The 15,731-nt window shown below is 44.9% G+C and overlaps 1 long non-coding RNA gene and 1 pseudogene across 2 annotated transcripts; one reads left to right on the top strand and one right to left on the bottom strand.

Annotated features, from left to right (window-relative positions):
- Positions 1 to 7,804: 7,804 nt before the first annotated feature.
- Positions 7,805 to 15,731, bottom strand: LOC311595053. The gene is made up of 3 exons (XR_014778296.1): positions 15,478 to 15,731; positions 13,834 to 13,930; positions 7,805 to 10,945 (listed from the first exon to the last, which is right to left on the bottom strand). It is a non-coding gene; the product is annotated as an uncharacterized lncRNA (long non-coding RNA).
- On the top strand, positions 11,033 to 11,378 carry LOC311596627 (large ribosomal subunit protein P2-like; annotated as a pseudogene). Its single transcript has one exon. The product of its transcript is annotated as a large ribosomal subunit protein P2-like (transcript).

Here is a 15,731-nt window from a genome sequence, read left to right on the forward strand (position 1 = left end):
TTACAGAAACTGTTGCTCTGAAAAGTGGTCACCTTACGCCCGCCCCATCACTCTAGATGCACGTTGTTACTGGTTTTCTGTAAAGCAGGATATTCTTCTACACCAAAGCCACTGACACATTGCTACTATTTAATTCTTACGTTCCAGTCTTTTCTCAGCCATTTTGATGCCATTTATAGTAAAAGGATCTGGTCTAAAATTAGCTGTTCCAGTGTGTTAAGTGTTGTAGTTTCCAGAAGTTTTGTTGTTGGGCTTTTGTATGTAGCCCTGACTGCCCTGGAACTTATTATATAGAGAAGGCTGCCATCAAACTCCCAGAGTTCTGCCTGCCTCTGCCTCCCGGTGCTGCGATTGAGGAGTGTGCCCCCATATTTGAAGTTCATAGGTACAATTAGATTGGCTGCCTGTAAAAGAACTTTTACTCTCATGAGGTAATTGTCTGGGAGGCCTAGTCCTGGAAGCTTCTAGCTTCCATACAGTCTAACCTACACCTAGAATATTTTCAGCCTGAGACTTATCTGAGCTCGGAGCTGGTTGGTTCAGCTAGGCTGTTCTGACTCAAGCTCCTCTCCAGCCTCCAGCTGACTCTACAGTCTGGCTTTTCTCTTGGCCTCCAGCAGTCTCTTCTAATCTTCTGGCTCCTTCTCGTTCTCTGGCTTGTTCTGCCCTCACCCGTGTTTCTCTCATTCAACCTCTCTCTCTCTCTCTCTCTCTCTCTCTCTCTCTCTGTAAACTCCCCCTCTCTCCTCTGGCTTTGTTTGTTTGGTTGAGTGTTTTTGGTTTTGTTTCCTTTTTCAAGATAGGGTTTCTCTGTATAGCCTTGGCTGTCCTAGATTCACAGTCTGGCCTCGAACTCACAGAGAGCCGCCTGCCTCTGCCTCCTGAGTGCTGAGATTCTTCTGAAACTTGCTCTCTCCGAGGCTGCCCTTGAACTCAGATCTGTTTTCCTCTATCTTCTGGATTAAAGATGTGTCCGGCCAGACCACTCAGACTTACAAAGTCTGTGGATGTGATCTCTTGCCAGAGCAGCAGTGTTCTGAATTCAAATTCTTCTATAGATATCCACTCTTTTCCCGTTTGCTAAGAAGAGCCTAGAAACCTAGCTATCTCCCGGGGACTACAGGTCATGCCACCACACAGAGCAGCAAAGCTCCTAACTGCACTCTCAAACTCACACTCACAGATCAGTGCAGCACTTACCCATGCAAGAAGCTGCTTCCTGCAGCACAGCTGGCCATGATGCAGAGATAACCGATAGTGCGGTTCCCAGCCCCAGAGGGTTTCATCTGCCGCACAACTCCTGGACCTAAGGCTCAGGGAATATCTGGGAAAAGGTAGTGGAAAGATTGTTAATATCAGGAAGTCTGCCAAACATGACAAGGACACCACACCCATGATAGACCCAGTATGCCTGCCTAGCAACACCGGAACAACAACAGTACTAACAGATATCCTAGTGCAAAAGGGTGAAATCTCATGGGCCCATCCCTCGACGAAGAAGAACAGGCGACCGATGACTGCTGAGAGAATTAGTCTCCTCCAGGGCTGAGCCCCCCTTCCTGGTGAAAAGTGACCAGCCCTGACTCATTAAACTGGCTTAACAGATGGTTGTGTGTGTGTGTGTGTGTGTGTGTAACAATAAAGAAAAGGCTGTTGATTTAAAGACAGGTGGGGGAATGTAATGTATTTATTTTTTTATTTAAACTTGTCTAAGGACTTTTATGCTGGTTGTTGGAGGCACATGCCTTTAGTCCTGTCACTCAGGAGGCAGAGGCAGGCAGATCTAAGTCCAAGGACAACCTGATCCTCATAGTGTCCAGCCAGCCGGGGCTGTTGAAGTCCAAGAATTGCCACACGGACCTCTCCAGCACCAGTCTTGTTGAGATATTGATGATTTATGAAGTGCAACACCCCAAGACTGACCGTGGCCAGGGACACAGAGGACTCAGGAGCCAAACTGTGACCGGGGCTGTTTCTAAGGCAGGTTTTTATAAGAAAAACCATAACCAGGTGGGAAGCCAGAGGGAGAGCAGCATTACATCGTTTGTACTATCTAAACACAATTGATTTTGTTCCGAGCACATTGTATCCAGGTGGCTAGACAAAGCTGTATTTTAAGCTGGTTGGCTAGGATATAAGTTTGGGGACTTTCTAGTTCCCCACCATTCTGGGAGAAAGGAACATAGCAGAAGGTTTTAAGTAAGACATGTGTATTAGTTCAAGCAGAACATTCAACAAGTATTGGATTGTAAGTAAAAGGCTATTCAAGCTCCCGTGCAGGGACAGCCTGAGAACCTGATCTTAATTTCACCTTAAGATCAAAATGGAGACTTAAAAATGGCTTCTGTTGTGTTAAAAAATGAAAGCAGGTGTTGACAGAGGAGCTGCTGTTTTAAGCCAGTTACAATCGGACTGTATAGCAACGCCTTGTCTCCACAAGAGGTGGAGTTAGGAGGCTCCTGTAAGGCAAGCGAATGAGCTCTGGCCAATATAACAGACCCAGTGGGACAGCTTACGGGCATGCCCTTAGAACAACCTGGAGCAGCAAGCACCGAATATATGCTTTGTAACCCATGACAAAGACTGGGTATGTCATCAAAAAGGCAGAGCAAAAGTGGAAACATCAAAATCTCATCATCTGTAGAGTGGAGCAACACTGTTTTCACACACCAGAATATGATCCAGCCATGACAGTTACACAGCAGGATCCACTCGCTGCTGGTGAATGGAGAAGCTATCCCCAGATCTTATGTATAATGTGTAACAACACACGTCCCAACCTTCTAGTACTGTAAAAGGTATAGTCCGTGGGAGCTATATTTTAAAACTTGGGTTTTGATGGTTCTCACCCAGCAGTGGCTGATAATCGCGTCTTCTGCATGATGTGGCAGTGAGTCAGTGGGCATCTAAGCACAACACTCAGAAGTGTACAGGCACTGATGCTGCTGTAAGAGTATGGTTGGTTTTAGAGGAGAAGAGGCCGGAAGGCTTCATAAGGTAGGACTTGGAAGTGCTGTTAACATCTCGGTTAGGAATGTTTCTTCACCAAGTTTCTTCATGACTGGCTCACCTCTGCCCTCTTGTGCAAGAGCCTTTGAGGCCCCAGCCTTCCAGCCCAGGGATCAGAGATATGCCTATGCAGGAGAGCCCAGAAACAGTACCCAGCTGGGGAAGGGGCCCTTGGACTCAGTTTCAGATTGTTTTCCTGTCCTGCCAGTGACCTTACCCTGACTTCATTTTGTCGGGATACTGTTTCAGCAAGCCAGACACTGCACCGCTGGGTGGGTAACTACATCTGCCTTGGCAGCCGACTCAGGATTCCCTGTGACCCGGATGTATAACCAAAGCAACTGCAACTTGCAACTAAAAACTCTTGTGTTCTGCCAAAATGATTATGGCAGTGATGTCATCATAGGTTGTGCCTTTATAAAATGCTGCATCGCTGAACTTTGGGGCAAGAGTTCTTTGTGATGAGAACCTGCTTTCTCTCTTAAATAATTAACTCTTTATGGCTTCATATACACAGTGGTCTATAACTTTCTCACTTGGACTATAACAGATGCACTGTGTTGCTAGAAGCCCACAGCACCAGAACACACCAGTTGGGGTGAAAACCTTCAGAGCCAGTTTTTACTGTTTTCAAATAGATTTCTCTCAGGTATCCTGAGCACTGCAACACATCACACATTCAGTAAGAACTTTCTGGAGAGTTTAATCATCAGGGATCAGAAATGTGGGGTAGTGGGAGTCCCAAGTCAACCTCCCTAGAGTTTGGGTTGTGAGGTAAAGAGGTGTGTGATAGTGTAGAGTGGTAGCTGGGTCTGTAGCCCAGTTCTTACGAGGCTGTTACCTTGACCACATAGGGAGTTCCAGCCCTTCCCGGGCTACCTACTGAGACCCTGTCTCAAGATGAAAAATAAAACCCAGATAATGTATAATAATGAGTTGGGGTTTTTTTTTCTTCAAAGAAATGGCCTTTAAGCTAAAAGAACTTAGCATAGGGAAGAACTTGGCTGCACTGAACATGTGCCAGTGTCTACACAGGGAGCTAAAGAGGCCCTGGATTTCCTTGAATAAAGACAACTTGGGGTTTGTTTGTGTGATGTGATCTCTGCCATGAGTGACTAACCTCCGAACCAGAAACCCATCATTTTGTCCCCACATAGGGCACAGCTTGTAGTTAAGATTCTAAGGACTGCCAGGCGGTGGTGGCACATGCCCTTAATCCCAGCACTCAGGAGGCAGAGGCAGATGGATCTCTATGAGTTTGAAGCCAGCCTGGTCTACAAAGTGAGTCCAAGACAGCCAAGCCTACACAGAGAAACCCTGTCTCAAAAAATCAAAAGAAAAGAGATTCTAAGGACCATCTCTTGTGCACAGCCTGCCCACGTAGACTAGGCAGATTGATTTTGCACTTACTGTGTGCCAAAGCTGACATCATGGGTTGGTTCGGGCATCGTTAGTTTGGGCTAAGCATTGCTCCACATGCTCCTAGTTCATTGAAGTTTCACAACTTTAACAGGCTTTTCTGAATTAAGATGCTTGAAGACACTCACTCTGAGTGCAAGAATCTTAGGGGAATAAACCTGTCACCTGAGTAGGTGACAGATACTGACACATCTGCAAAGAAAGAAGGAAAGCTTTGGGAAGCAGAACAGCAGGAGAGGACGTCCATTCTTGAAGTATCAGTGGGGCATGCTCAGCTCCAGATGAGGAGAGCAGAGAGGACCACTGTGAAAGGCAAGGAGAAAGCCCCAGAAAACACCAGTGCTTTCCGTATCAGAGATTAAGAGAATGAAGGCAGTGGGGGGAGAGAGGTGGTACAAAGGACAAATGCCACACGACACACCAAAGGCTGGGGAACAAATTGCTCCCCCAAGCCTCAACAGATCTAAAGAACACTAGTATGACAGGTCTCCTCACTGAGTAGATTTGCAGTCTAACTGGGCAAAGACCCTAGGGTTTATAATTTATAAAACATAGGTGCTGACTGACCATAGTGATTCATGCCTGTAATGCCCACACTTGGGTTTAAGGCTAGCCTGGTGCACACACTGAGTGCAATTCAATCTCAGATGTAGAAAACAAATCGACAAACAACACAAATATATTTGTGTTTGGAAAATCATCTCTGTATCGAACTAGTGTGCTGCAGGAAGTCATTTTGAAAAACCCTTACTGACTCTGTAGCTTGCAGTCCCACAAACTAATGAAGATTTCCTATTTGCAGTGCTCACTTCAGAAACCCAGAGCAAGTGTCAGGTGATTATGCTCTTGAGAGCTGGCCTGAAGAGTGAGTCCCTAAAGAAAAAGTGTGAGTCTGCACCATGGAGAGCCCCACAATTTAGAACTGTGTCTGTACTACAAGCTGGAGGCGGCGGGGCAGGTAGAGAAGCTAGCTACTAGAGCACAGAGGAGGAAGAGAAGGAAGAAGAAACAGCAACAATCGAAGACAAGGGAATGAAGGGTCAGAGCTGCTGTGCCCTGCCACCCCACAGAAGCCTGAAGGTGCTGGGTCCCCTTGGGTGAAACGTTTGACAACTGTCCTCTAAGGTCCTTGGAGCCAGAAAGAGCACGGCTTGGCCCATATGGTTCCAGGAAACAAATGCAAAGAAAACCAAATACCATTCTCATCAGGAGATACCAACTCAAAATCGCTAAAGGAGGAAAACAAAACAGAGACTAACTACACTACCATAGGCGGGCAATATCTCTAGGACATAGAGAGCCACATACTTCTAAATTTCTATTTGTTACTGTTGCTTTTTCTTTTTCTTTCTTTCTTTTTTTTTTCTTGAGTCAGGGCCTCTCTGTGTAGCCATGGTTGTCGTGAACTACTACTTTATGTAGACCAGGCTGGCCTCACACTCAGATCTGTCTCCCTCTGCCTCCCAAGTGCTGGGATTAAAGGTGTGTGCCACTATGTCCCTCTTACTTTTTAACCATGTGTTTTTATTCGTACTGCAAATTCTTCCCTGTTTTTCTTTTCTCCGCCCACCCCCCTTTGGTTTTCTGAGACGGTTTCTCTGTGTAGCCTTGGCTGTCCTAGACTCACTTTGTAGACCAGGCTGGCCTCGAACTCACAGGGCCTGTGTATGCCTCCTGAGCGCTGGGATTAAAGGAAGGCGTGTGCCACTTGCCTGGCTTCTTCCCTGTTTTTCACCTCACCATTCTCTTCTGTGGTTATAGGACGTTTTCTTGAGAACAGAGGCTCATGCTAGCCTCTAACTTTTTGTGCAATGGAGGATGACTTTGCAACCCCTGATCCTCCTCCCCCACCTTCTGAATGTGAGGGTTCCAGGCATGTGGTACTGCACTCTGGATCCAAGGATTCCATGCACCCTAATATCTGAGTCACACCCGTAACCCTGATTATAGGACTTGTATAGTGTGCTAGCTAGTCTTCTGTTAGTTTGACACACAAACTAAAGTTATCTAAAAAGAAGGAACCTCAATTAAGAAAATGCCTCCATTAGATTCAGCTGTAAGGCATTTTCTTAATTAGTGATTGGTGGGAGAGCTCACTGTGGACAGTGCTGTCCCTCTGCTGGAGGTCCTGGGTTCTATAAGAAAGCAGGTTGAGCAAGCCATGGGCAGTAAGCCAGTAAGCAGCACTCCTCCATGGCCTCTGCATCAGCTCCTGCCTCCGGGTTCCAGCCCTGTTTGAGTTTCTGTCCTAACTTCCTTTGATGATGAACAGTGATATGGAAGTGTAAGTCAAATAAACACTTTCCTCTCCAAGTTGCTTCTGGTCATAATCACTGCGACAATAGAAACCTTAATGAAGACATATAGAGACTGTTTAAGTCAAAGATTATATCAGATAGAGCAACTGAAATGTATGCATATGATATTTTATTATGTGTTTTCTCCATTCTCTCTTCTTCCCTTTTTAACTTCTCTTACTTGTATCTAGTTTTGTAGATCATATTTGTCCTTTCTCATATTCTTCACCCTCCCCCCCCCCAGCTGTCAACATAAGACAAAATAAACTCAATAAGGTAGAAAGGAATAATAAAGATAAAAAAAATAGGGCTGGAGAGATGACTCAGAGGTTAAGAGCACTGACTGTTCTTCCAGAGGTCCTGAGTTCAATTCCCGGCACCCACATGGTGGCTCACAACCATCTATAGTGAGATCTAGTGCCTTCTTCTGGCCTACAGGCACACATGCAGGCAGAATACTGTATACATAATAATAAATAGATCTTTTAAAATACGAGAAAATAATAAAATGGAAATGAAATGAGTAAGATAATAAATGAAGCAGTTGGTTTGTTGAAAAGGTAAAGAAGACTGACAAGACCTTAATCAAACAATAGGCAAAGAACCAAATCAAGAAAATTAGAAATGGAAAGGAAGACATTACTTTACAACAGATAATCCATGGCTGGGTGTGGTCATGCACACCTTTAATCCCAGCAGAGGCAGGTGGATCACTGTGAGTTCGAGGCCAGTCTGGTCTACAAAGTGAGTCTAGGACAGCCAAGGCTATGCAGAGAAACCCTGTCTCAGAAAAACAAAACAAACAAAAAACAGATAACCTATAAAGCCCAGAAGATCAATAAGGAATACCTTGAAAATGTTTATTCCATGGGAGATATATATGTTTATGAAATGGGAAAATCTAGAAGAAATGGATGGCCTACCAAAAATAAATCAAGGGTGTGTAAACAATTGAAGCAATAATAAAAAAGACTCCCCAAATAAAACCACTTAGGCCTGCATGGACTCAACTGCTAAATTCTATCATACTAATCTTCAAATTATTCCAGAGTACACAAAGGAAAGAAATACAACCAAACTCACGTTATGAAGCTAGTATTATTCAGGCACCAAAACTGGGTAAGTACAAGCAAAATAGAAGATCGTAAACCAATGCTTCTGATGAATATTGTCTTAATTTGGATTTTATTGCTGTGAAGAGGCACCATGACCATGGCAACTCCTAAAAGGAAAACGATTTCATAGATTTAATCCATTACCATTATGGCAGGAAACATGGCCATATGCAAGCTAACATGGTTCTGGAGAAGGAGCTGAGAATTCTACATCTTGATCCATAGGCAGCAAGGAGGAGACCTCAAAGCCCGCCTCCACAGTGACACACTTCCTCCAAAGCCACACCTACTCCAACAAGGCCACACCTCCTAATAGTGCTACTCCCTATGGGCCAAACATTCAAACAAACGAGTCTATGGACTCCATACCTATTTAGACCACCACAAATATGGATGTAAAACTTATCAATAAGTTGGGCATGTGGCAGGCAGGGGAGAACCACCTCTGTGTTTGAGGCCCACCTGGTTTACATAGTGAGTTCCAGTCCATCCAGAGCTACAGAGTGAAGCCTTGTGCAAAAACACAAACCAGAAACTAAACAAAATAACAACTCAATAAAATGCTTACAAACTGAAGCCAACAACACATTAAAAAGATTATTCACCATATCAAGTTGGTTTAACTCCAGAAATGCAAGGATGGTTCAACATGTGCAAATTAAAAATGAAATTTACAATGTTAAGAAAATGGAGAAAGGTCTTATGCTCATCTAAATAGATGCAGAAAAGGCTTTTAAAGTTGAACATTTCCTTCATGATTAAAAACCCTGAATTTGAGCCAGGCATGGTAGTGCAAGCCTTTAATCCCAGCACTTGAGAAGCAGAGGCAGGCAGATGATGTGAGTTCGAGGCCAGCCTGGTCTAGAAAATAAGTCCAGGACAGCCAAGGTTGCACAGAGAAACCCTGTCTTGAAAAACCAAAAACCCCTGAATTTGGAATAGAAGGAATGTACCACAAAACATTAAATCTACAGTCAAAAATATTATAAATGAGGGAAAACAAAAAAGCATTTTTCTCTGAAACCAGGAATAGGACTGATTTATAGACAATTGTCAGCCAACATGTGGCTGATGGAGTTGAACCTAGGTCTTCTGGCTGAACAGAAATCAGTACTCTTAGCCACTTAGTCATCTCTTTAGCCCTAAATTTTATGCCATTTAATATTTGTTTGTTTGTAGTGAAAGTTTTAGTTTCTTTATAATTCAGTTATGTTATGTAAATACGTTTTTGTTTTAATCCCAAGTGTGGGATATGGGACTGCCTCAGTTTATCCACAACTAGTAATTGCCTCATGCTTCTCAGAGAGGGGTGTGATCTTTTGGAGAGGGTATAAATACAAGAGCCCAGAGAGGGGAGGTTTCAAGGGCTTCAAGGAGACAGACAGAGGAGGATGAAAGCTGCTAGTTCTTCCTGCTTCTGCATTTGTCCTTTGCTGGTGCTGGACTGCTAGATATCCTGGTGCTGAGACTGTTATTTTCCCAAAGAACCCGAGGACTCTAACCAGCAGGAAGAAGCTAAGGAGAATCCCACCCCCCACTCCCCTCTAACCTTCTTTCTCTCCTATCTGATGTAGAGGTGTTGGAAGGGACAAAGAGGCATAAGAAAGTAAAATAAAATAGTTTAAAAACTAGCACTTACATTTGTTATTTTGAGACAGGGTTTATTTGTGTAGCTCTGACTGTCCTAGAACATGCTCTCTAGATCAGGCTGGCCTCAAACTCAGAGATCACCTACCTCTGCCACCGAAGTGCTGGGGTTAAAGGTGTATGTCACCATGCTTGGCTGCCTTTTAATTTTTTTATGATAGTGGTGTTTCCTTAAGGGCTGTGTGTGTGTGTGTGTGTGTGTGTGTGTGTGTGTGTGTGTGTGTGTATGTGTATGTGTGTGTGTACAAGTCTTAGTCTGCTCAATAGTTCTTTCTGACTGTGGGCAGGTTCTTTGGACTCTGAATATCACTTTTCGGATCTCATTCTCAGGCATATTAGGGTCCCCTGGTCCCTTGGTCCCCTTCTCTACTGGGCCAGTGAGGCCTTATTTACTCCCCTAAGACTTAGGATAGAGAACGATGTGACAACAGTGGAGCAGCACAGTGTCTGGTCAGGTCCCTCCCGTCCCGTCTGTCCTCTCAGGGCAGTGATCCTTAGTGTAAAAGTCTTTAGCATGGGTCTCTTTGCCCAAGAACCTTCTCTGCCCCTTCCACACCACAGGGATTCTAGGGTCCAAGATCCACCCTTAGTGAAGAGAGGCTGAAGCTGAGAAATGTGCAACTCTACTTCCTCACTGCTCAGAGACTTTGAAAATTCGTGTAATGTGCAGAGGGAGGAGAAGATACAATGAATGTACAATTCCCTTGACGAGTTGAAAGAGTGTCACTGGTGAGGCTGGCCTTGAACGGTCTCAGGAGCCAAGGGATGAGCTTCCCTTGCCCCCTGGGTTACTTCTCCATGCCCAGTTGCTCCGTGATTCCTAGTACTTCCTTTGCACACACCTCTCTTGCTTTTCTGACCCTCTTCCCACTCCCTCACCCTTTCCCTAAGGGAACACCCCAGAGATGCCACTTATACCCTGGTCCTTGTCTTAGGGAGTGGTTTTAGTAAAACTGAAGAATCAAGCATTTGTATAGAAAGGCTTTTAAAGAGAAGGCCTTTGAGATGAAAGCTGAGCACAGGGAAGGAGTTGGCTGGATTGAGACCAGTACAGGGGAAGTGGAGGAGGCCCTAACTTGACGCAGTCTTGAGCATGGAACAAAGGAATGTGCTGGGGGGCGGGAGGGAGGGGGCTGGCACGCAGCCAGGCTTGGGCCACATAGTGCAAGGCTGCCCATCACAAATAAGGGGATGTGTACAATGTGTGTATTTGTGCCATGCCTGGTTTCTCTTTCCTTCTCAGCTTTCCTTATTCTGTGAACCCAAGCTGGGGGCAGAAACAGCTTGCTGCACCCTCTGAAATATGAGGAGATGACAGGAGAGTAGAGGAACCATGCATCACCATGGATGATTGTCTTTCCCAACTAATGAAATTCTGTCGCAGCTTTCAGACACCCCGGTTTTCAACTAAACACGTCACTTCCTAGCCTCTTCTTTCATATGTGAGCAGGAGAGAATCTGTGGATATATAACCAAAGAGTATCATCACAGACCCTGGACAGCCCTTAAACTTAGAATGAGGGGGGTCCCACTCATAAGGCCTGTCCACTGCTGCTGACATCTTACCTGTTGGTCACCCTCAGGGGTAACCCCCCTCCTAGCGCCAAAGACATCCAGAAGATACTACATATCATGGCCATGGAGGTGGACCATGACCGGCTCAGCAAGGTCATTAGTGAGCTGAATGGAAAAAACACTAAGGCTGTCATTGCTCAGGTGTTGGCAAGCTCCCCAGTGTGCCTGCTGCTGGGGCTCGGGCTGTTTCTGCTGCCCCTGGCTCTGTAGCTCCTGCTGCTGGTTCTGCCCCTGCTGCAGCAGAGAAGGAGAAAGACCAGAGAAGGAGGAGGAGCCCGAGGAGTCAGATGACATGGGATTTGGCTTGTTTGATTAAATTCCTGCTCCCCTACAAAGAAAGCATCTCTATTATCATGGAAAAAAAAAAAAAAAAAGAACGAAGGCGGTTAAGAACTGGTTCTGGTTCCCCACCACTGTAAGAGGAAACTTGGCCAACTTGAAAGCAGTTACTTCATATTTTGGACCCTCATTTTTTTTCCTTTTAATAAGGACCAGACTATCCACTTTCCAAGGTGCACACAAAAAAGGAGATGATATTAAACTGAAACAGGATGGTCATTTTCCTGAGGCGTGCATGCACTGCTCCCTGAGCTTTTGAAAACAGGTGATAGGACTGAGAAGATGGCTCCGTGGATAAAATGCGTGACGTTCAAGCCCATAGATCCAACTTCAAAGGCCAGAAACCACATAAAGCTGAGTGCAGTGGAGGGTGCCAACTGATTCTCCTTCGCAGGGTCCCTGGGACTACTTAAGACGATAGGTGTGTGCCACACAGCCTGCAACTCTTTTTAGTCCTTTCTATGGGAAGAAAATTTATTTATTTAATTATTATTTATACAGTGTTCTGCCTGCATGTGAGCCTGCAGGCCAGAAGAGGGCACCAGATCACGTTATAGATGGTTGTGAGCCACCACGTAGTTGGTGGGACTTGAACTCAGGACCTCTGGAAGGGCAGACAATGCTCTTAACCGATGAGCCATCTCTCAAGGCCAGGAAGAAAATTTAAAGTTAAGTTTACCCAAGTGCTAATATAACCATATAACACAGAGAAAAAGTCAGTGGAATAGGGAGAGAGGGAGAGAAAGAAAGAGAGAGAGAGAGAGAGAGAGAGACAGAGACAGAGACAGAGACAGAGACAGAGAGACAGAGACAGAGAGACAGAGAAAACAAACAAGTAAATGCTTTTTGATTGACAGCACAATCATTAGCATTTTTTATTAAGGTGAAACTTAATGTTAAAGATCATGTAGTATGAGATATAATATGAATAAATTAATAAAATATATTTTAAAAAATCACGTAGTAGGGCTGGGAGTGATAGCACACACCTTTAATCCCAGCACCCAGGAGGCAGAGGCCAGCAAATCTCTGTGAGTTCGAGGCCAGCCTGGTCTACAAAGTGAGTCCAGGACAGCTAAGGCTACACAGAGAGACCCTGACTCAAAAAAACCAGAGGAGGGAGTGATGCATCCATTAGATGGAGCTGCAGGCAGCCTGTAGGGCATTTCCTTAAATGGTGATTAGTGGGGGAGGGCCAGACCCCTGTGGGTGGGGCCATCCTTGGGCTGGCTGCTCTGTATTCTTTAGAAAAGCAGGTTGAGCCTGGTGGTGGGGCACACCTTTAACCCCAGAACTTGTGAGGCAGACACAGGCTCAGGCGGATCATTGCAAGTTCGAGGCCAGCCTGGTCCACAAAGCGAGGTCAGAACAGCCAGGACTATACAGAGAAACCCTGTCTCAAAAAATCAAAAAAAAAAAAAAAAAAAAAAAAAAAAAAGAAAGAAAGAAAAAAAAAAAAGAAAAAAGAAAGAAAGAAAGAAAAAGAAAAGCAGATTGAGCAAATCATGAGGAGTAAGCCAGTAAGCACCCCCACCCCCTCCATGGCCTCTGCATCACTCCTGCCTCCAGGTTCCTGCCTCCAGGTTCCTGCCTCCAGGTTCCTGTCCTGACTTCCTTTGATGATGAACAGTGATGTGGAAGTGTAAACCAGATAAACCTTGTCCTTCCCAAGTTGCTTTGGCAATGGTGTTTACCACAGCAATAGGAACCTTAACTGAGAAACTGCTGAACCTCATGGCTTCTTGCTTTGTGGGGCTGTGTTAAGAAGTGGGAATTCTGGGAAGAAAAAGTACAGTATCTCATTAAAGGAATGACAATTCCACTTATCTCTTTGCGTGGCTTAAGATAAACCCACCCTCATAGGATGGTTCCTTGATTGACATGCCCCAACTGGAATATTAGGTGTCCAACCAGGCCCAAAAATTCTATTCTATTGACCAGAAGTTTTTCTTTAATGAGCCTTTATTAATACTCTAACAGAAATATTAGGTGGAAGAAAATGAGACTTACGTGAAAGGGCAGAGGCTATCTGGCTCCTTTTGCATATGTGTAGAGAAAAGCAAGTCTTGTCTATAGTGAGAGAAAAATGTGCCCCTGGGAATCAATGGGGAATCATTGAGGAATGAAGACATTCTATAACCCAATATGGTGATCTAGTGATATGATAGGGTGTAATCTATCTGTCAAGCCCCAAAAAATCAGATGATAAGGATGGGAACCCTTGATTTCCTGAGTGCATTCCACACTCTCAGCTTTTCTTTCCTCTTTCCTTCCCTCTCCCTCCCTTCCTCTTTCTTTCCTTCCATCTTTCACTTATTTGATTGAGGAAGGGTTTCATGTAGCCTAGACTGGCCTTGAACTTCTAACCCTTCTGCCTCTACATCTCTAGCATTGGGATACAGTTGCGTGCTATCACACCAGGCTTTACTTACCCAGTCTTTCACTTGCTTCATTTTCTCTCTGCCTCTTTTCATCATCCACACCGGTAGCCAAGGGGCCAAGATTCAGCCAAAGCAAAGGCATCCTGTTCTGAGAAGAAATACATAGCTTGTGAGAGTCTTTTCCTTAGTGCCTAGTCCCCCTTCACCATCACAGCCAGAAGCCCCTGGTTTTCTCCTACGAGTACCATTTTCTCCAGAGTTAGTGCACCTGTTATTTTGAGGTCTTTTAACCTTACAGTTTCTTTGTACATGGCCAAATTTACCACAGTTAAAGCACCAGGTGTTTTGATATATGAGACCTCTGGCTATAGCTTGTCCTATGATATTGGCTTGATGCTCCTGAGAACCAAAATTTGCTGTCCTTTTTTCCACTCATCTAATGGGGCTCCTCATGCTTTCAATGGTCTAATTGTTCTCTTACATTCAGTGTCGATGCCTCCTGTCTGCTCTCAGGATCTGGTGTGGCTCTATCTGGAGCTGAACCCAATCTCTGTAAGGATTCCGTGAGGGCCTCTCCAGGGCCTTGAAATACCTTAGTAAATGAAGTGGTTGTTCTTCCAGGCTCCTCAACCATGTCCCAAGCTCTTAAGGCTGCAACACGACACTGTTCAATTACTACATCTTTAGATCGGGTTTGTTCTCTTAAGTCAGCATAACGCCCTTCACCAAGCAATTGATCTTTAACAACATTTATTCCCCCTTGTTATATTTGTTGTTCTATCCTTGTGGCTTCATTTCTCCACCACGATAACCGCTGTAACTGCTGAGCAGCTTCTAACACAGCTGACACTAGTCCCTTCCAATCTTGGGGAATAAGTAAGTCTGTGCTGCGTAGCCCAGTTACTTCACATTTGTTGAACAAAAAATTAATGCATTCCATACAATAGCCTCTTTAAAATGCTTCAAACCTAGCATACTTCCTGCACGCCATGCCATCTCATCATGAGCCTCACCACCATCATTAGCAGGGATATGCTGCACAAAGACCGGAAAAGCTGATGGTGTCTGGGTAGCCCCAGCGAATTCCTCTAGGGGAGCACTTGGCTCCAAAGCCCTTTTTTGCCTGTCTGCTTTCCTGTTCCTCTAGAATCTTTACAGCCTCTCTGGCTGCCCCCTTCCCCACGCTGGTGCTCTGAACACCTGGCACGTGGAGCAGGGCACGGTGGCAATTGTGGGAAACACTGGCCCTCGGTCACCAGGTGTTCTCCCTTTACCAATGGCGCCTTTTGCTTTCCAAATGCTTCAACCTCTGCCCGCAAATTCTCTAGTTGTACAGCCAACTCTGCAATCCTTCCCAGAACGATAGGATTTACTGACCCTTCCAGTTTTCCTATCTTATTAGTCCGTCTTCCAATCTTTTAAAAATATAATACAGTAAAAAGACAAAGAAAAAACAGAAAATTCCCTCTGGGTATAAAGCAGGAAAGAACTTTGCAACCTCGGCTGCGATTTTGCTGACGCCCTGAAACAGCATCTCTGCATCTTCAAAGCCTGTATCCTCCTTCACAACATTAGAAATTAAGTTACCCATTGTGCCCAAAGCACATTGGGCGCCACCTGTAGGCTTCAACCTTTTCCAAACCTACTTTATTTGAGCTTCTTTAATGCTTTATACCTCCCTTCCAACCCACCTACCTAAATAGAAGAGAAAAGAGGTTAATGGTAACAGAGAAGTAGATCTTTTTCGATTCAGTTCCTGGGAGCGATTCCCCTCGCATAGCCGGCAGAATTTCAGCCGATCAGCAATTCCACCAAAGTTGCTGCTGGAACCTAGAACAGCATCCGGAACCTGGAGCCCCAAAGCATTCTCTGGAGCAGTTTCTCTAGGAGCATCTAAAAGTGGAGTGATGAACAGCCAAGCAACACCAAGACCCCAAAAGCCCTGCCTC

The sequence above is a fragment of the Acomys minous genome, assembly GCF_964271855.1.
Source record: "Acomys minous genome assembly, chromosome: 1".
In the NCBI taxonomy this organism is placed as follows: domain Eukaryota; kingdom Metazoa; phylum Chordata; class Mammalia; order Rodentia; family Muridae; genus Acomys; species Acomys minous.